The sequence below is a fragment of the Euprymna scolopes genome, chromosome 11 (genome assembly GCF_053919585.1).
Source record: "Euprymna scolopes isolate OS-2025 chromosome 11, ASM5391958v1, whole genome shotgun sequence".
Lineage (NCBI taxonomy): Eukaryota > Metazoa > Mollusca > Cephalopoda > Sepiida > Sepiolidae > Euprymna > Euprymna scolopes.
The window spans coordinates 35364794-35388148 of NC_136492.1; the positions used below are offsets into that span (position 1 = coordinate 35364794).

Sequence of the window (23355 nt, forward strand, 5' to 3'; positions counted from 1 at the left end):
CTCTTTACTAGAAATAATTTCAGCGAACCAAAATTAAAACGAAATTTGAGGCGATAACTACTTAAATTAATTCTATATAAACTACACATGCCATAATCGAATCTCCCTCAAGCACAAAATAACGGAAAACATTAAAATATCTTTATTCCTTACGTTGACGGAACTCTTAAATTGTTAACACAGAATGCTCAGGTACCCCTCCTTCGAATTGAAAACGGGGCTCTGCATTTCAAAGTCGCTTCCATTTTGATTTTTTTAAACCGGTTCGTGAATTTTTAAGTAGTTTTTAAAATTCTTTTTTTTATATAAAGAATTTTACAAACTACTTAAAAATACAAACTAATTGACTTTTCTACCATAAAAGTAACTTTTATTGACTATGGTAACATTTATTTCTTGTATATTCATATCATTATAAATAAAACATTTTCTAATTGTAAGGAAACATTATTTTGTCGTTCACTCTTGGCTACGAATGGAAACAAAGTTGATATAAAAAAATATATTTTCGCGAAAATTATCTTTATTTTCATCATATTTTGCTTAGGTAAAATTTTTGAGTATCAAAACCGATCTCTTTACAACCCCCTCTTTTTAATAACTTATCATACTTTCATCAATCACAGTCCATTTTCTGTAGGCTGTTTTTTAACCCAGTCAATGACGGGTACTTCTGCTAGTATATATATATATATATATATATATATATATATATATATATATAATATTTCATACTATCATTATTATTGACTCACAAGGAACTTTCATACGGGTCATCAAAGATCTCCCATTGAAAACCTATGGTGTCCTTGGAAGCTGAGTAACAACAAGTCTCCCCATATTATCAGCACTCTCCACCTTCTTCCATAACATTTGCAAATAAATTTGCGCTATCAACAGCCTCATCAACAGCGTTATCAAGAGATTCTCACCTTTGATTTCTCGCTGTTAGCGGGTATTAGTCTCCACTAGAATTTGAGTGGCAATAAGCCTCCCCAAGGTTCCAGTTCTCTTCACGCTTGTCCAGCGGAGGTCTGATCAGCGCTCTCTCCTCGGTTTTTTCATCCTCCTTGACCCTTTCGGCTATTTGGTATCACACTTTGGGGGCGGTGATGGGGTATCTTGAGAGGGTGCAGAACTTGTAGATATGCAGCTTCAATGTTTGTGGTACCCTGTAACGCTTCTTAATTTTTTTGTCTCTGCAGGAGTTTGCTGGCTCACGCATCTGCCTCATGTGTATTAATCTCCGCATTCACGGGTTGTCCTTAATATTTCAGCTGTTTTCGTATCTTTGCAGTCATTCCTCTGATTCCAATTTCAATTATGTTATTTTCAAAGTTTTTTCGGAATTATTTCTAGTTTTTCTACTATTATAAGTATAATTTTGATTTTCTTCATCATCTGAATGCCTTGCTAGGTCTATGTATTTGCACTATTTCTACTTTTCTTTGGTACTTACCCTGTGGGCAGCTGGGACAGAAAAGTCAACGATTTGACAGGACTTTTCTTTCTTGTTAACTATTACGACATCCGGTGTTCTTGCTTGGATGGTTTTATCTGTTTGTATGTCCATGTCCCATAGGCTTTTGTGATTCTCGTTTTCAAGTACTGTTGCGGCCTTATGCTTGTACCATTTGTGTGGGCGTTCGAGATGCAGTTGTTCGCATAATTCCAGTGTGCTGCCCTCCCCATTTGTCTGTGCCCTTTTTGTATCCATATTGCGCCAGATTTCTGTATTCGCTTACTATATGGTTCATCGTTTCGTCTCTTTGTCCACAGAGTTTGCATTTATTACATTTTTGTGTTTTGTCGATTTTTGCTTTGACGAGGCGTGTTATTATCGAGTTATCTTGATTTGTATTTATTAGGGATTCTGTTTCTCGATTTACATGTCTTATCGCATCCATGTGCACGTGTTTCGTTATTTTCATTTTTTTGTCATCCTTATGAATCTTCCGTGTAGTTGTTTCTCTTCCCATTTTTCTTTTCTTGTTTTATGCTTTGTCTCTCTGTTTTCTGTTTGTTGATTTTTTCACGTCTTTTGCTGCCATGATTATTCTTTAAGTGTTTTGCATTATGTATTGTTCTAGTTCTTTTTTGTGTTAATCACAGGCTTCTATGCAAACAAGTTCTCTCCCGCAGTCTTTTCTGTTCACGTAGAGTCGGCCAATATCGCCCCTTGAGTGTAGTGCATTGTGCATGGTTATGAGTTTTCTAGTCTTCTGATCGAGCTGCCTCAGTTCTTCATTTGTTCACCCTATGAACGGTCCATCTATATCAGGTGTTTCATTTTTTCCTCTGTATTAGAGAACTTGTATCCGGCTTGGCGCTTTCTAAGTATATTGTTCAGGAGCATTATGGCTATGATTAACAGTAATGGTGATAGTAAATCTCCTAGGAAGATGCCCCTTTGTATATTTATTTTTGTTATGTACTGCAAATCAGCTGTAAGTTGTTACTATTGGCTCACATGGAGCTTTCACACAAGTCATCAAAGATCTGATTGGAAACCTGTGGCATTCTCTGGAAGCTGAGTGACAACAAGACTCCCTAGACGTCCATCTATCTCCTCCTCTTTTGATAGCATTTGCAAATAAATTTGCGTCATCGCAATAGCCGCTTACCATTGATTTCTCGCTAGCAGCGGCTATTGGTTTGTACTGGAATTTGAGTGGCACTACGCCTCCCGAAGGCACCAGTTCTCTTCGCGATTGTAAAGCGGAGGTATGCTCAGTGCTCTCTGCTCGGTCTTTTCATCCTCCTTGACCCTTCTCGGCTCTTGGGTATCACTATCTGGGGAGGTGAGGGAAACAGTGATGAGGCAATAGGAAGGGATGCGTGATGGCCGTGTAGAACTTGTAATGCAGCTTCCGTGTTCTTCATTCCCTGTAACATTTCTTCAGTGTATTGCATTCTTGTATTATTCTCCGCATTCAAGGGTTATTATTATTATTATTATTATTATTATTATTATTATTATTATTATTATTATTATTTTATCTATATATTAATACGCTAATTTTCTTCAGCAATTATCATCATAACAATCCGTTAAAAGAAAAGTAGAATATTCCAAATAAAACAAAAATTGGCGCCTCTTAATATGTGTGTTTGTGTGCACCATGCACTCTCCCGTTTATACGTATGAGATTCCGACAACCCATATTTTAAAATTCATTTATGTTTTTGCCTCGGATGACTTTTCAGTCCAACAAGAGACCCGCAAACAAGGTCGCATATAGAACATGAGTAAGGATGTGCAGCTGCTAATAGCGAGTTAGCTGTTAATTGGTTTGCTCGTTCTCTGTTGTTTCAAAACTTACTTAGGCTATAATATTGAATTTGTTTTTTCGGATTCCTTCAAAACACCGCGATACTCATTCTGTATGATTACTCGCTGTTTACTGGCGAGAGATTACTTTTAAACTTGTCCTTGTACCTAAGACAAGGACGCCCAACATTTCTTCTCCCATCTGCCAATAACAATTTTTGGTATTCTGTTACGCCTTAACCTGACCTGCCTTCCATATCTTCAGAAAGAGAGCATGAAGTTTTTTCACCAACGTGTTCCAATATATATATATATATATATATATATATATATATATATATATATATATATATATATATTATACAAACATATATACATAGTTATGTGTATATATTAATATATATAAATATATAGATATATATGAATATATATATAAATATATAATATATATTTTATTATTATTATTATTATTATTATTATTATTATTATTATTATTATTATTATCTATATATTAATACGCTATTTTTCCTCGAAAATTATAATCCTGACCATCCCTTAAAAGGTAAGTGGAATATTCCAAATGGCTAAGCAAATAAAACATTGTGTCGCTTGTTAGGAAAACTCTAGCCATGTTCTGATTATATATTAATACGTCGAAATTAGTAAAATCATATGGTGCTTTTTAAATCTCCGCATTTCAGGTGAAAACATTATTATCTACTGATATATCATGGTTAAATAAGTACAAATTCCATCGGATTTCAGGTGAAAACGTTACTGCTACTTAAATGTCGCTTACATCCCTTAAAAGGGAAATGCAATATCCAATTTAAATGGGAAAAGCAAATTGGTGTTGCTGATTAGGAAAACTCTTTTTCATCTATTTATTTAATGCCCTGAAAAGGTTACTTCTGATTAATAATAAAAATGCAATAAAGAAGCCAGCAATCTGGTGTGACACATGAAGGCTCTAAGTAACGGAGTGTTGGGATATCCAAAGTCGAGTCGCCGTCCACCACATGCAGCTTCTGCAACGGCTTGGTGAAGCCTCATTGCTTTGGTGTGATCTCGTCGGCTTAGTGGTGATGAGCTATTTCACAGATCCGGATACCTGGTAAGAAGGGGAGATTCTTTTACTTGTTCTGACTGGGGAACTGAAACCGCTTTGCGGCTGGTTGTAGTCGCTGGTTACTCCCTATATAGAGAATGAACACAGCAGGGGTGGGGATTTCGGTTCAGCAGAGCGTCTCTGGGTTGAGGTTTTCAGGGGGCCGAACCGTAGAGACAGTCTTCTCTAGTTGCATGGCGGATGGGGAACTTGATCGACTCTCTTTTGTCTCTTTTGTCTTTTTTGTCTTTTTTTTTTGTCTTTTTTGGGTCTTGTTTCCAGCTTTGGCACACTACTACTACGACAGAACTGTTTTTGATCTTCTGCTACCCTTCAGAATCTAATGAGGAGACCGGATTTTCTCTCTTTAGCGACGACTGCTAATCTTTCTTCTCAGTAGACGGCTGCGGCTCTTGGTTTTTAGTGTAGAAGCCATGTGACCACCCTGTTAGAGTTTGTGGTTCAGGGGGGTACTCTTTCGTTGTGAAGGGGGTATTGCTGGTTTTGCCGACTTTTTGCCAACCCTGCTCACATCCTGGGTTGGCGATGGTGTGTCGGTGCCTCCTCTAGCTGGTTTTTGAGGGACTGCCGGTGCGACTCCGTTTGGTTTTTTCTCTCAGAGCTGCCGATTTTGAAGTTGTGGCAAATATTAAAAATTAGTAATATGTCCCTACTGCTGGCAATGCCAGCAGTGAGGACGCGGACCCCGACGATAGAGCCCATCGTCTAGGTATCGCACCTGAGCAGGGCAGAGATTTTCTGGAAGCTGGACAAGTCCAAAGTGTATCTTAATGATTTACTCCCCTATAAATAGATTACATTAACCGAGGACGTTGCACAGTTTCGACATCCCTATATTGTCTCATCACAGATACCAACTGCTTTGAGTCGATGTGACAGGGGACGCCCAGAACCAGAATGGAGACGTTAATTCCTACCTGCTCAAGTACTCCGACTTAAGGCGTAAGTTTTTCCAGTTCAAGTCAGATCTGGATAGCTTTGCTGCGTCTACGTCGGTGGGCAGCAAAAGGTCTCACGTGGCGTAGCTTATTCTGCAAATGTAAGTTGCTGAGGTATTGAGCTCTCTCAGCAACTGCGCCATGGTTTCCTTTTGAACCTCAGTCAAGGATTTCTTTTGGAATTCAGTTGTGACTAGGTGTACCATTATTTTCTCTAGTCGCGCCACTGTTCCAGGCGCTGCTTTAATTACATTACTGTCAGTCAGATCTTTATACGTAGTATGGAAGAGCTGACGGTAAACTTCAGGTACCAACTAAGACTGGCGCCCTTACAATTACTCCTGTTCTACCCGGCGTGTAGGCGTGTTGGATGGTGTTCTAGAGGGTCAGCCGTGTTCTCTCTCCGGGAGGAATTATTTTGTTGATGGAATCCTGTGTCGATTGCATAGCTGGAAGCGACGGCCAATCGCGCGGCGTCGGTTTTTATGACGTCACAGGACCCCGTTTCTTTATAGCACTAACTACGCCATTCCTTTATGAGATTGAGCTGCCCCCATCTATTTGTTTTTGGGTCGAGACTGCCGTGCCCCGACCTGGACTGTTTTCTGCGACGCTGATTTCTGCCCGCCGTCGTTACAGCTGTCGTAAGTGCTGCTTTTGCTGTTGCTGCTCAGCTCCATCTCTCCTTTCAGTCTTCTAAACAGTTGCATGCCCAGGCTGATAATGTCGCTGACAGCTTGTTCCCGGTCGTCTGGCATTTCGTGATTTTCCGACCTACTTGGAGAGCACCACTCAGCTCGACGGTCAAAATCCCGACCCTGAAAGTACGTCCTTCCTCCGGGTCGAGGGGAAGCTAACAGTTGAAGCCCTATGTTACTGGTCCCATCGAGCTGGATCACTTCTTCCAGTAGGAACGCCAGCATTAAAGCTGTCAGAGTAGCCTAGTACTCTAAGATCTGACTCTAGGATGAGTGGCGTAGCACTCAGACTGGCCAGAGAGGCTCTACTCGTTCCTGGGGCTGCGCCAACATTTGTATTAGAAACATGGGCGCTAGAACCCGGGCTACGCGCTACAGCGGAACTCGGACTGCATGGAAGTGAATCTTTTCTAGGCTCTGATCCGGCTCTAAGACAGGACCGAAACCCCCTCTGAGAACCGACTCCAGACTAGGAATTTCTGCGCTGGAGCCTGGATCAACTACCCTCCTCTCTTCTCCGTCTTATAATTTATTTAGGAGTTCCTAATGTGTATTTTGTATAGCAATTATCGGTGAGATACAAATAAAAAAATGAACATGTTCGTCCTTTATAGAGTTTCTTTCACAAAATTATTAAAGAGGAAAAAAAACTGACGTAAACAAATTATCAGTTGATTTTTAAATAATAAACTTGGTATATTTATATCTTAAACTTATTTTTCTCTGCAATAAGTAAAGCTCCAAATATCGGAACATTTCTTAAACAGACTTAAATCGACGCCATTTAATGGACTCCTTCGAGAGAGGAAACGGGGGTCTCGTATGCTATAGTTGGGTTTTTGTATTATTAGAATCGGAATCGGAATCAGGAATCGCATCGGAATCGGAAATTGTATCGCAATCAGGAACAATTTTGAGATCGCCCCATCATATATATATATATATATATATATATATATATATATATATATATATATATATATATATATATATATATATATGGCTCGAAAGGATAGCTAAAACGCTTGAAAATGGTTTTATAATGTTATTTTCACGTATGGAAATTTTAAATGACGAGGTTATAAATGGACACAAGTCTGCATGTGCTGATTTCGATTGTGTGTATTGTTGCCGCATAGATCAACGGTTTGACTTTGATGCCTCCAGATACATATATTAATTCAGAAAAGTTCGCTTCATAAGTATATATATACATATATATGTGTGTGTGTGTGTATGTGTGTGTGCGTGTGTGTGCGCGCGCGTGTGGGTGTATGTGTGTGTGTGTGTGTGTGAGAGAGAGAGAGTTCGGATGCATCGGTCTATAGAGTTGGGGGATTATTGAAAGAGAAGATTTGAATGGATCATAGCGGTAAATAGATGATAAGACCAATCAATAGAATTCTACTTATGCCCATAATCGAGCCAGAGTGATTGGAAAGGATATGAATAAATGGACGGATGCTTTGATATCGATCTATTTAACGATGATGCCATAAACATAAAATATCAGAGAAATACTAATCAGAAAAAATAGAATTCTTTTCACCTGGTGAGATTCGTTGCGGTATATGTGCCTTTTTGTTTTTGTTTTTGTTTTTGTTTGTTGTAAAAATATTACCAAGTTTGTACATATGTAAATAAGATGTATATAGTGAAGCTGTATATTTATAAATGTATTGTTTAATGATATACATAATGTTGTACAATAATTTGGATCAAATGGACTTAATATATTAAATGTTACTTATGTTGAACACGTTCGTGAATGATATACTATTTTAATTATTTTCATCGATGTCATGGTGTTAATATTCCCTTTGATTCGAATTCTCCCTCCATTCAAAGTTTTACACGTAGTAAAATAAACCAAAGTTTTTTTCTAAGCTTGGATTATTATCATAGTTTTCTATTTGAAGCTGTTGTTTTCGTCCACATTTCCGGTGCACTGCCTTTTATTTTACAATAATAATTTTACTTTGTATTTCAACAATTCTTGTGTTAAAAGTGCCATCGCCTGTGCCCTGTGCGGAAGCAACTATATTTTTTTTTATCCATATTGCAGCATGTAATTATGGTCTCATTTGCTGCATCATTTTTTTTTTATCTACAGAGCCAACTTGTAGTTTGTTTCTGCATCTTTACTCGCATTTATTCAATTTTTTCAGCCTGCAGTGTTTCGTGTGCATGTAAGGGTTGACCCCGCTTCAAATATCCACATTTTCTTGTTACTAATTTTCGTATCTTATGTAGTTTCTCTTTTCAAACATTTTAGTTAATAGTCTTTTTGTTTCACGTTTTCAAAAACCACTGCAAATTACTTTTGCGATAATCGTTGTTAACTATGTAGGAGTTCATGATAACGACTGGTGATTGTCCCTGGAATTTGAGTCGCAATATTTTGATAATCTCCTGCGTTTCCAGTGTAAGCCCGTCTCGTTACTCATTCATTCATTTTTTATCATTTGAGAGCGTTGTGAGAGTAAAAGGTTTATTATTGTTTTACATGTATATTTTTAATTGATCCAAGTTCTGCTATTATTATATTAATGTGAATTTACTAAAACGAGAATCAAATTATTTTTAAGAGCTTACATTAATTAATTAATTAATAATAATAATAATAATAATAATTGAATTCATCGGACTATGTTCTCATCTTGAGTGCGATTTTCTCAGCGTTTCGGTCGATGAAACCTTCGTCAGGTGTGTCTTGTCGAACCCGGTAATTTGGACGCAATTTCAAGCGAAACCATTTGTTTACATCACGGGGGTAGCATGCTCTTTTCGCTCAGCACTGATTGAATAGAGGCCTCAACTATTTCGCAATTGTATTTTTCAGTCAACCATACTGAGGGTTTAACCTGCAACGTTCAAGAGAATATGACTTATTTCTAATTATTACTATATATTAACGTATGTATATCTCTATATCTCTTTTTCTCTCTCTCTCTATCTATCTATATATCTATATATATATATATATATATATATATATATAATAATGGTTTATTACTTGTATATATTATCTTTTTTATATTTAGTGGTTTCCATATCGTATTAAATTTTAAGTAGCATATATGCTGAGAAATAACCAATATTAAGTAGACCTAGTACGGTCTACTTAATATTGGTTATTTATCAGCATATTATATATATTATCATAATATTGGTTATTTATCAGCATATGTGCTGCTTCCCTCAGTCGTCTTACTCTCCATCGTTTCTCTATTTCTGTCATTTTTTACTTCGTCTCATAATAGTAGATGGTTACTTTTTTTCTTTCAGATATGGTAAGCTATATCTGACTTTTCAGTCTCTCCATGTTATACGGCTTTTCTATGCTTTTCTAACCGTATTTTCAGTGGACGACATGTTTCTACGTTGTTTAGTTTTCCACATTTACATGGGATTTCATATACACAGTTTTTAGTCATGATTTTTTTTCTGTAGGGGGCTTGACTCTCACAAGTTGTTTCCGGAGAGTTGAATCACTCTTGAACACTGTCCTGATGTCATATGGATTACATATTACTTGAAGTATTTTAGATAAGCCCTTCATTTATGGTATACAAATAGTGGTGAGTTTCGGAGTGGTGTCTTTTTGTGTCTGATCCAAATTTCTTGAAGCTGATGTCATGTTCTCTGGATTGGTGTTCCGGTGAAGTGTTTCTCTTAGACTGTCCATTTCCTCAGTGCATGCTGTTAGACAGATTGCTTTTGCTCGATTCAGTAGGCAACGGACGATTCCTATCTTTACATTATATGGATGGTGGGAGTTTAAGTTAGATACTGTCCAATGAAAGTTGGTTTCGATATACAGATGACATAAACTCCTGACCTGTGTGAGTTATCAGCACATGTAGGACGATAATTTATTGTCATGTTCTTTTTCCATTGTGAACCGTATAGTTAGACGGATCGGGTTCACATGGTCTAGTAATGTTTGAAATTCTTCCTGATGAGACTAGAGTATAAATGTGTTAGCTTTCGTGGTGTTGATCCTTATGCCATTTTCTCAAAGTATTCCACGTATGCATTGACCAGTATCGGGGACAATCGTGATCCCATCGCCAGACCTTTGTCCTGGCGATATATATCAAATCCCATCAGGAAGTATGTAGTTTCTACACAGGTCAACATCTACATTATATTGTCAGTTGATATGCAAGTGCGTTCTTTCAGTGAGATATCCGATATCAGCTTATCCCGTACCACTGTTAATCTCTTCAATGGGTACTTTCGTGAACAGACTCACTACATCTCGACCCACCACCTGGTTGAAATGAATGGGAGCATTGTTTATTATTCCCACGAAGTAAGCTGAATTCTTGTAGTATGATGGAGATTTGCCTATGAAGGGGGGGTTATATCTACCAGGAACCGGCTTAATGGATCGCATGCTGAACTCCGGGCACTGACAGTGGGTCTTAATGGCATACTGTCCTTGTGACGCCGTATAGGTGTTGTAGCTTGCTGTAATATTGTGGTATCTGTCTGTGTTGTTCTGGTGGTATAAGGTTCTTATTCTTACTCAGGATCTGTGACAGCTTCTTTTCCGTTTTCAAAGTATGATTCTTTTTCACTTTACAGTAGCCATAAGATTCTCTTAAATCTTGCAATGTCTTGGAATATTCTGCTCTATCAACTACCACTGCAGCATTGCCTTTGTCATCTGGTAGTATCATGATATAACTGTCACCGCGCAGGGACTTCATAGGCAATACGTCTTCCTTTGAGAGGTTCGGTTTTGGAGATTTGGAATTCTCGAGTGCTTGTCTCGCTTTCCACCCTAGTTCATCTCCTTGTGCTTTGAGTTTATTCAAGGTTGCTTCCTCCATTGGGGCTATCGTATATAAGTATGGAATCCGTTTTATGATTGTGACAAAGTTAGGAGATCTTTGTTGAGCACTGATTTCACAGAGGGAGTTAGCTGACGTTTACTTTGTTGGCTCTTATTAGTGAATGGCGGACCTCGAGTCTTACGTCCTTAGTTTTTAGATTTTCTAATTCCATTATTTGCCGAGACTTAACCACATTAAATTTCTTCTTATAGGTTATGTCCAGGTATTCTTGGATGCGGTTTTGTCGTCAGTTCGAGATATACTCTTAAGGAATGGGTTAAGGTTATTTGAAATTTCCGTCTGTAATTGATGTTTCTTCAACTTTATAGATCCTATCTCGGACGAGTTCATGCCCTACTCGTTTTGCGATCTTTTGTGTCTGTCTGGAGCTGACTGGTAGTTTTAATGTTAAGTCTGGTGATACTAGCTTAAGATCACGGCATCAGCCGTGAGAGGTGGTTAGACACAAAAAGGCCACCACTCCGAAACTCGCCACTGTTTTATACCGTATATGAAAAAGGTTGTTTAAAAACATCAACGAATATGTAATCCATATATCAGGACAGTATTCAAGAGTGATTCAAATCTCCGGAAAGAAAAATCATGACTAAGACCTGTGTAATATGAAATCCTATGTAAATGTAGAAAATTATACAAAGTAGAAACGTGTCTTCTACTAATGTGGCTAATGCTTTCTCTCCTTGGTTTTCCCCTCCTCCTTGATTTTCATTATTTAGTGTGGTGCTTGTTCATGGTAACACTCACAAAAAAAAAAATATCGGCGCAGTTTTTTCCATTTATACAGTTTCAGATTTCATGATTTCATGTGATTTTACTTTGTGTTTTTCATCTGTAGCTGTTTCTGTGTAGTTTATTGATGGTGTTAGTCTCCACATTCAACGGTTTTCCTTAATATTTCTGCAATTTTCACTATTGAAATTCGTTGTATTTTCTCGGCCATCTCTCTGATTCTAATCTCTCCCATTCTTTTTTTTTAAGTTTTTTGTATCGTTCCTAATGCTCCTCTATTAATGGTGCTATTTTCACTTTCTGTATTCTCCAGATCATTTTTAGTTCTCTGGCCAATTCCGTGTATTTGCTCCGCTTCTCATTCTCCTTTATCTTCACCCTGTGGTCTAGCTGGAACGGCAAAATCTACTATCTTGCAGACCTTTTCCTTCTTGTTAACTATTATGACATCCGGCCTTCTTGCTTGGATAGGTTTATCCGTGTGTATATCGATGCCCCATAGGATCTTGTCACTTTTATTTTCCATTACTGCTGCCGCTTTGTGTTTGCACCATTTGTCTGCGTGTTTAAAATTTGTTTGCATGATTGCTAATGCACCGCCTTCCCCACTTGATCGTGTCTATTATGATATTCTTTTGGACTAGTTTGCTGAATTAAATTATTATGCATTTTATTGCTTCGTCTCTTTGTCCGCAGAGTATACATTTGCTTTTTTTTTGCGTCTTGCCGATCCTTGCTTTGATGTGGTATATTCTAATTGCAGTATCTTGCGCAGCAGTTATTAGCTATTCAGTAATTATTTCTTCGGTCTTGTGAATTATGTATTTTGCTAATTTTGTTTCATGTTATTTACATAGCCTTCTATACATAACAGCCCTCTTCTTCCGTCTTTTTTCTTACATAGGCATCACCACTTATCAAAGCCAAGAGGCCACTCAAGGATAAGGGTTAAAGAGTGTACAGTAGAAATTGGACAACATAGTAATCATTAGTAATGAAAATTTGGTAAATTTGATAACTTATATAGAACGGCTCATCAAGAACTTATTTACGTTAGACTTGAACACAACCATATTGTAGTCAGCCGGAAAGCAGGAAAACGGAAGACAATTCCACAGGCGTGCAGTTCTAAGAAAGAAACTTTGTTCATGGAATCTACGTTTAGGTTTAGGCACAGATAAAGAGTGGGGGGAATTATTGATAGTGTGTACAGCTAGACGAGTGTTTCTTGTGAAAGTTTGGCGAGGGGGACCATAGATTGAAGCTCAGTCGAACACTTTCCATAAAAATAACGATACATCAGAGACAAACTCACAACATCTCTTCTGTGAGATAGAGGTTGCAAGGAAGAGAAAAGGACATTTCCTACGAGGCTACGAAGTCTATTTTGAACTCTATCAAGGCAGGACAAGTCCTTTCTAGCAGCTCCTGCCCAGATGTGGCAACAGTATTCCATCCTTGGACTAGTTGCTCTTATATAGATAGAGAATAGCATCAGCAAGGAGATATTACCGGATCAATAGAAAGATCCGACCATTTTTCCAGCGGCCTTGGCAACAGATTTGATGTACGTGTTCCATTTATGATCAGGAGTAATGGTCAAGCCCAGAAGCTTGTCAAAACTCGAGGCCTCCTGAAGACGAGAGCCATTCATTTCAATTGATGGCAGATGTGGATCAGAATGTGGATGATGTAAAGAGAGAATCTTGGTTTTAGATGCATTAAAAGTAACCAGCTACTCCTTTCCCCATTGTACTACGTGCTCAAGATCAGAGGAGAGACAATTGGAGAGAACTTGGTCGTTTACTGTCTTAGATGTGCTACCATAAATGGTACTGTCATCAGCATAAATGTCTACAAATGATGTAAGGATTTGATTTGGAAGATCATTATTGTAGATCAGGAAAAGAGTTGAGCCCAGGATGGACCCCTGAGGAACACCGGAATTAATACTGTGAGCTTCCGATTTTTGCCCCTCAACTACTACTCTTATGAACCTATCAGAAAGAAATGATTTAATAATTGAGAAGACATTTCCAGCTATACCATAGTTAGAGATCTTATGAAGTAAACCTTTATGCCATACTCTATCAAAGGTCTTAGATATGTCAAGAGCAATTGCCCTAGAAAGGTTGCCTCCGTTGAGAGATTTGCTAATCCTATCAGATATAACTGTAAGCACATCTGCTGTAGATCTAGCAGAACGGAAACTATTACTCATAATAAGCCGAATTGAAAAATATCTTTAAAAAAACTCGATGTCGCCTTCTGAAAGAAGTTGCAAAGTCTCTTAAGCCTGTGACAAAGCCTCCATTAAAGCAACACCCCATGCAAAATCGATTGAAATGGGAAAGGTACAACATGAAAACGGATTTTTCAAAGTTTTTTTTTCGTGGATGAAGTGCGTGTCACTCATGTTGGCCTAGATGGCTGGAGCAAAGGATGGGTCCTAGATGGACGACATTGCCATCAGCGTTTAAGGCGCCAACAAGGGGGTGGTGGGATAATGATTGAGGCGATGATTATCGGAGATATTTAGTTTGCCCATTGTGAGTCTAAGAAGGCGAAAAAATGACGTCAATTGCTTACATAGCTTTTCTTAAAGAAGACTTTGAACCATGACTGAAGAAGCAAAGGTTGACGTTCAGAAGAATCATTATTTTTATGCAGGATAATGCTCCCTCGCATGCAGCAAAAAAGCAAAGAGTATTTGCAACAACTGAGGTTCTCTTGGCTACGGAAGATTGAGTGGCCTGTGAATTCTCTAGGTTTGCACCCAATTGAGAACCTTTGGAGTATCATGGAGCGACGCCTCTATGCAAGGGGACGTCAATTTATGAGCAAAGATGAATTATGGGATGCTCTCCAAGAGGTATCGCGAGGAATAACTGTTGACGAAATCACAAATTTGACTAATTCTGTGGAATAATGTCTTTTACATGTCCTTTACAAAAAGGATCGCATATCCCCTACTAATTATGTCAACGTAGAAATCGCTATGTAGTTATTGTATTCTAAGCATTTTTCCTAGTTCATTTAATGTTTGAAAATTATTTCAATAAACAAGTATATTGTGTTTTTTCTTAACCTCGTTAATAACTTGACACACTGAAATCAGCAGATATTCCTATCTTCTGCCATAAATAAATAAATTAAATAGTTTCGCTAACACTGCTTTAAATACTTTTATTTCTTACTGGAGTAGCTGAATAGCATTTTAAGCACTTTCTCAAAGTTTCATGGATTTTTATCCACTCGTTCCTTAAATATTTAAAAAATGAAAACTCGTTAATAATTTGATACGTAGTATATATATATATATATATATATATATATATATATATATATATATATATATATATATATATATTGGAATCTTAAACTTGTCGCCCTAGAAAAGACGACGCGATTCCATTTCCGTTTGATGAAACTGGTGTTTATTTTTTGTTGCAGACTATCTTAACTATAACTTACTATACGTTAGTCAGTTGTGTACACATCCGAAGAGTGGTATGAGCCTTCTATCATGTATGTAAGTGACACAATGTTAAGCGATCAAGATAGGAGATGCGCTGATGTACAATTCTACTCTCAATTTGACAACAGGACCATTGTCAAAACCTTCAACATCCAAACCCAGACGCATCAACGATTGATGTCATAGCTCAACGAAGTTTCCGGTCACAGTTATGGTATTTGCTGTGGTTTCCAGTTAGGACCACGCGTCTTCGAAGTCGGCTTAAAAGTTAATCCTCCCCAGAATGTGCTGCTGCCATCGCGCACAGAAATCACTTTTTCCATAGCTACCAATGTAATAGATATACTGAGACTAAAGCTGCTTTCAGGACTGCCAGCAACCACTGTAAAAGATTAATAAAAAATGCAAGAGAGCTATATGCTCAGTCCGTTAAATCCAATGTAGCTGAACAGCGGCTTGGTTCCCACAAGTTTTGGCAAATAGTAAACAGGATCCTGAACAAAAGCGTGCGTTCTATCGCAACCATCATCAATGGACCTGAGGTAATCTCCTCAGCATCAGCCAAGGCCAAACTATTTGCCAAGAACTTTGCATTTAATTCTACCCTATGCCACGAAGACCATATTTCCTCCTATAACGAACAACCCGCTCTGCAATGTATAAATATCTGTGCGTGAGGTAGCCAAGCTAATCAAGAATCTGGATTCCAGTAAAGCAACTGGCCCTGACGGCATTCAAATTATAGTGCTGAAAAAGCTTCAACTTGCCCTTATACTTACAAAACTCATAAAGCGTTGCCTTAAAGAGAAGTGCTTCCCAACACACTGCAAGGCCTTATCAGTATGTCCTCTATTTAAGTATTCAGATGATAATTTGTCTCCCTCTCAGTACACACCAATAAGTTTCCTGTGTGTCATGAGTAAGTTGCTGGAATCCATATAAAATAGAGAAGTAGTCAACCACTTCAGCAGAAATACCCTTCTAAATGGCATGCAATATGGTTTCCGTTCTGCCAGATCTACAGCAGATGTGCTAACGGTTATATCTCATAGGATTATTGAATCTCTTGCCAAAGGCTTCCTATCAAGGGCAATTGCTCTTGACATATCAAAGGCCTTCGATAAGGTATGGCATAAGGGCCTACTTCACAAGATTTCCAGCTACGGTATAACTAGAAATGTTTTCTCAATAATTAAATCATTTCTCTCTGATAGGCTCATAAGAGTAGTGGTTAACGAGCAAAAATCAGAGGCCCGAAATATAAATGCTGGAGTTCCTCAGGGGTCCATCCTGGACCGAACTCTCTTCCTGATCTACATCAATGATCTCCCAAAACACATACTTAAATCATTCGTAGATACCTATGCTGACGACACGACAATCTGTGGAAACACATCTAAGGCCGTAAATGACAAAGTTCTCTCTGATTCTCTCTCTCCTCTGATCTTGAGCGCGTGGTACAGTAGGGGAGGATGTGGCTGGTTAATTTTAATGCATCTAAAACCAAGATTCTATCTTTACATCATCAACACTCTGATCCCCATCTGGCATCAATTGAAATGGGTTGCTCTCGTCTAGGGGAAGCTCCATGTTTTGGGCTTGACCGTTACTCGTGATCTGAAATGGAACACATACATCAAGTCAGTTGCCAAGGTTGCCGGAAAAATCGCAGGATCCTTCTACCGCTCAAGAAGATATCTCACTGCTGATGCAATTCTCTATCTATATAAAAGCCAAGTACATTCAAGGATGGAGTACTGCTGCCATATCTGGGCAGGAGCTGCTAAAAACAGCCTATCCTGCCTTGACAGAGTACAAAATAGGCTTCGTGGCTTAGTGGTTGATGACACAGGAGAGTCGTTGCGAGCCTATCTTTGTTTTATCGTTACTACCATGGCAAGTGCTCCTCTGAGCTCCAATCTCTGGTCCCCCTCTTGCCAATCTTTCACGAAAAACACCCATCTAGCTGAAACCACTGTCAAAAATTTTCCTCACCCTTTATCTCTGCCAAAACCAAAACGTGGATTCCATGAACAAAGCTTCTTTCTTTGTACGCCTGTGGAACTCTGTTCCGTTTGCCTGTATCCCACTTGACTACATCCTGGATGTCTTCAAGTCCAACATAAACAAATTCCTAATGAATCGCCCCCTTAAATAAGACACTTAATCATCTCTCCAATACAAACGTTGTGTACACGCAATCACCTTTATCCCCGAGTGACTTCCGTGCCTCGATAAGTAGTGACTACCTTGTAAAAAACAAGGCCGATAGCTATTAGTCGCGTGCTCTCGTTTAATGAATGTGCGAATGTAGGATTGACATGAAATTCTTAAAGATAAACTAAAATGACCGAAAAATGGTCTGAAATGACTTAAATAAATAAAAAGTAAATGATTAGAATTACTTTAATGAACTTAAGGATGAATTGAATGAGCTTAAGAATGACTTGAATCCTTCAAAAATAAAACTTGAATCCTACAAAAACAACTTGAATGATCTGGAGAAGGACTTGAATGGCTTTGAGACTGACTGGTTGTAAAGTGGGTGATCATTTTACATTCAATTAATACAGAAAAGTGATCCCCGACTTTATATCACCATAAGTGCAGCATGTAGTAAGAACAAATACTACACTTTGATCTTGGCCAAAATGTCAAGAAAATGGTATATATTTGCTCCCCCACCGAGCAAATTAGGCACGATGCCGATTTTTAATGTGAGGAGTGAAGGGGAAATGGGGATCAACTCGCCGCGGAGTAGGGGAACTGGATAGTGACAATTGGTATGAAGGGTTGCCCCTGCATTACCAAGGTCTTATATGTGGGGTTGGTATTTATTTACTCCCCCACCGAGCAAATTAGACACAAGGCCGATTTGTAATGTGAATAGTTAAGGGGAACTGGGGACCAACTCCCCGGGGAGTAGGGGAGCTGGATAGTGACCATTGGTATGAAGGGCTTCCCCTACATTAACCAAGGTCTTATATGTGAGGTTGGTATTTATTTGCTCCCCCACCGAGCAAATTATGCAAAAGACTGATTTTTAATGTTAGGAATGAAGGGGAAATAGGGACCAACTCACCGGGCAGTAGGGGAGCTGGATAGTGACCATGTGTATGAAGATATGTCCCTACATTAATCAAGGTTTTATATGTGAGGTTGGTATTTATTTGCTCCCCCACCAAGCAAATTAGGCACTAGGCCGATTTTTAATGTGAGGAGTTAAGGGGAAATGGGGACCAACTCCACGGGGTGTAGGGGAGTGACAATTGGTATGTAGGGTTGCCCTACATTGGCCAAGGTCGTATATGTGCGGTTGCCCCCACATATTGTCTCTGCTTTCAGTATCTGCCGGAACAGATGTATTTATTTGCTTCCCCACTGAGCAAGTTAGACACAAGGCCGTTTTTTAATGTGGAGAGGGAGGAAGGGGGAGGGAAAATCGGACCAGCTCCCGACAGGTGGGAAATGGGAGCTGGATAGTAACTGTTTGTCTGTAGGGTGATCCCTATATTGACCAAGGTCTGATATGTGGGGTTGATATTTATTTGCTCCCCCACCGAGCAAATTAGGCACAGGGCCGATTTTTAATGTGAGGAGTTAAGGGGAAATGGGGATCAACTCCCCGGGGGGTAGGGGAGCTTAATAGTAACAATTGGTATAGCTATTTATTTGTTCCCCCACCGAGCAAATTAGGCACAAGCCGACTTTTAAATTGAGGAGTGAAGGGGAATGGGGACCAACTCCCCGGAGAGTACGGGAGCTGGATAGTGACAATTGGTATATAGGGTTTCCCCTACATTGACCAAGGTCTTATATGGGATTACCCCCACATATGGTCTTTGCTTGCAGTATCTGCCGGAAAAGATACTACACTTTGATCTTGGCAAAAAGTCCAAGGAAACTTAAAAAGCTAAGGACAGCATCTATTAACAACAGACCTTTGAGCTTAACCAAAAAGGCCAAGCACAAAAGTGTTACGGACAAACCGAGAGACCGACCGACCGGCCGACCGATGGACCGCCGGAGTGACTAAAAATAGATGTGCTGAAAAGTATGATGATCCTTTGGTGCAATCAGATGACCGCTGACGGATCTTGGGTGTAGCAGCAGGACTCAGTTTGTCTTCAGAAGGTGTGCTATTATTTCGTATCCTTCTCCTACTTGCCTCCTTATTTCCGGCCTCAACATGATGTACTACTTCGTTTGGTCAACTTCGAGCACGTCACCAGCTTCACCCCCTATAACACAAAAGCCAGCCTGGTCGTCGCCATCCGCCGGGTATATGCCAAGCTGGCGCTGGCGCTTGTGAAAAAGGCATGTTCACAGTTCCGAACCCATATGGAAGCGGATATTGAGGATGAAGGCGGCTACATCGATTAGATGCCAGCTCTATAACATAATTAAGTTACCTTATTTGATAATTTTCCTCCAAAAATATTGTTCTACGCTCTCTCTCTCTCTCTCTCTCTCTCTCTCTCTCTCTCTCTATATATATATATATATATATATATATATATATATATATATATATATATATATATATATAGCGTAGAACAATATTTTATATATATATATATATATATATATATATATAGTTGATTGCAATAAATATGAACAATTAAAGATTAAGGGTGACGGTATTACAAATATTAATATCGGCCAGGTATAATCACCTACTGAAATGCAATCAAAATTCTATCCATAAATCTGTCATGATTACAAGCTACTGTATTTTACAACACAATAAAACTTCAGGTTCTTTGAAAATAAACAGGATATTTGCACGATCAATTAATTTTATTAAGCTAAATCTAAGTGCAACAGTCCGACGAATCTACTATTCCAAACTTAAATATAACCGACCAATGGAAAATCTATTTAAAACTTTACGAAAATAACTGTGATAGGTCAAGGTAAAATTATAAACTTGAACACAGGAGAGTAACTTTAATAAATAGATTTATAAATAAATTATGTGAAACTTCGGTGTGAAAGTTTAATTATTGAATAAAACCACTCATAAAGATGGTAAAATGTATTTTGAATACAATAATCATTGATAATTTCCTAAAATAAAATGACCGAAGAAAACGCCATTAAAACTTTGAATGAAACCGAATGCAGAAAATATGTTCAAATATTTTAATATTTGAAAAAAAAATACAGAATTATATATCAAAACTGATCTAGACAAATCGTAAAGGATTGATTTGCTAGTACATAAATGCTTTAAGCCAAGTTCAAATGTTACTGCTATTCAGATATTACTATAAAAACCCAACGTTTATTTTTTGTATACAATTGCTTTTGTAAACTTCATTATTATATGAAAGGCAAAGCTTTTAGATGAGTGTTTTATTTTATATTAAACCATACATATTCATTACAACAAGATGTCTATATAAATGCAACGGAATAGCTATTTCTCGTGCGTTTCTGTCTCCACGTGTCGTATTCATTGGCATAAAAAAGCCATAGCGTTCAGTACTGAAACAAATTGTTAACACTCTCACTTAAAATAATTTAATCACAAAATTAAATCCGCTCAAATTTATTGAGTTTACTTTCTAAACAAGTCAGTCATTTTAATATGTCTCTTAATAGTTTAAAATATGTTCGTAGTTCTGAAATTTTAAAGCAGTTTCAAATTATTTAAATTGTGGAATAGAAAGTAGATTCTGCAGTTAATATTTTTAGGAAATCCTTTATAGATAATAACTAAAAACTTTAAAAAAATAGATAGATTGATATATACATATATGTGTATGAAGAGAGGACTATAGATAAAAAGAGAGAAAGGTATGAGCGGTTAAATAAAGCGTAAAAGAAAGAAGTAAAGATATAAACAGATAAATATAAATCAATATAAAATGTAAGGCGTGTGCGTTTGCGTTAAACTTAGCAGAAGTAGGTAATTAAAAAGCAATCGTCGCATGGGCGAATCGCACAAAAAGTTTGGAGCAGTTTCTCTTTTTTCCCCGCAGAAAGAAATCAATCTAATTAAAATCCAACGAAGCGTGTTAAGAGTGAGATGAAAAAAAAAAGACATGGATCAAAGTTTGGTTTTTGCTTTTCAGTTCAGTGACGAACTAAGGAATTTTACTTTTATATTTCGTGTGCGAAAAGGCATTCGCCAACATGCTTTGCTTCGATCTATCTGAATATCAGTCATCAATGGAAATGGACGAATTCGTCCGTGTGATTAACTTACAGCGTCTCAAATCGTAAAATCCTCTTTTTTATAGCGTGGAAAGAAAGAGCAAAAGAAAGGTAACCAACATATTTACGTATCAATAGATTTGAAGCATACTGGTTGTAAAGTTGTACATTAAACATTCCTATCTCCCATCAACGTCGTGTGCGCGCACACACACACCCACTTATATATCATAATAATGCATATTTTAAACGGACTACTCAAACACGTAAAATGATCGAATTATGGGAACCAACCTTCAACGAACAATGGACACGATATATTTTCATGTTGTTATATAACAACAAATTATAAAGTACTTAACAAATTATTTTTGCATAATGCGATACCATACGTGTACATAAAACTATAAGCTACAGACACGTAATCGTTGTCATTCGAATCGTCTGCGCAGCTAAACCAGATGAGAATCGAACCCAAGACCCTGGAGTCCCAAGTCTAGTACCAATCCAAGCAAATCCATATAACATATGAGAAATATTTGGAATCAAGTCTCTTCTGGCTGTTTTTAGAGATCATTAAAAACCATAGCAGTAAGTTTTAGTCTCCCCACCATTAGACCAGAGGTTTTGAGGGCATATATATAGATATGGTACTCTTGCATAATTTGACCTCGTGAATTCCCGTCAAGCATGGATCGGGCGAGACCGGCAATTATCGGTGTTAGCCGAGCGTCGTAACAGACGCAGATTAATGAAAAAAAAAAAAAACAAACCGGAAAATACAAATGCAAAATAATAAAAAAAATAACCAAAAAATTTACCTTGAAAAATGAAAATATGTTTATTTATTTTATTTTAGTATTTAATTTTTTTTTTTTTTTTTGCAAAATATTTATCAACAGAAAGCTTTTTCCCACTCCAATAAAAGATTGTTAGGTGTGGGAACAAGTGTTTTTCTGTTTGTGTTTTGTAACCGTATTTTTTCTTGTTTTTTTTTATTTGCAAGACTTTATTCAGTCAAGTTTTTATGGAGAGGGGGGGGGCAGAGATTTTTTTTTCAGGAAAACTTGATATTTTTTTTCGGTTGTTAATTGCCGGCGGAAGAACCTTCTCGAGGTGAGGATATTTCCTTAGGAATCTTTTACGTCGGTCGACTGTTGAACGGCCATCGACGGCAAAGAGGAACGAGATGATGTAGAGGAATAATTTTTTAGGGTTGCCATTTCGAACGCCCATAAATAAATGTTTTTTTACTATTGTTGGAATCTCCAACTTGAATCGCATAAAAAACGATCTTGTGCGCAAAGATATCCATTGTCTGCATTGTCCATTTGTACATCTGCAGGAGAAACCATCCTTTGCACACGATATTTTTTTAAGTAAACATTTGTGTTTATTATTGTTGCACCTCATTTTTTGGGAAAGGAATTGCTTCTCCTGACAATGAGGTTATCGGCATTAGTGTTTTATTTCTTTGATACAGCGGTCATTAATGATTGGTGGGGCGGTCTTGGTGGTGCACGGGCCAAAAGACTTCTTTATTCCCTCATACATTCCCCACACATTTCCCAAGTCTGCAGAAAGTTAGATATTCTGACAGAGGTTGAGCCAGTTGTCGTTGGCACAGCGCCCAGCAATCCTCTGTGCATCGCGTCGAACAGCGCAGAGTTCTGCAAGCGTCTTTGTGGAAGGATTTCTTTTGTAGGCTAGGAGGGCGTCACGCTTTTCGGCAATGGCGGGCTGTAGTTCAGTGGTTTCTGCCTCAAACCAGTCTTCTTGTTTCCTTTCTTTTCTAATAAAAGTGTCAAAGGCAGGTTTTAGCATTGCCTCTCGCATATGGTTCTTTCAAAGGTTGCACTGTCTGTTGGACAATCCACAAGGGCTTAGTTCATGGATATGTATTTGAATGATTACAACGTACGTACAAATACAACGGTCTACTGTATGTTATGTCTTGTGATAGTCATTTGCACCGACAAAATGTAGCAGTTATATTAAAATAGGTGGTTGGTTGTACACAAAGCCTTCACCAATATAAACAAGTCATCTGTGTGGATTATCGAACAACTTCGAAACCGATTGTTT

General features: G+C 38.0%; 1 protein-coding gene across 8 annotated transcripts in view; it reads left to right on the forward strand.

Annotated features, from left to right (window-relative positions):
* The window catches only part of LOC145287828 (uncharacterized), a 1009440-nt gene that overhangs the window by 704554 nt on the left and 281531 nt on the right, over positions 1–23355 (forward strand). The gene's annotated exons all lie outside the window — the stretch shown is intronic.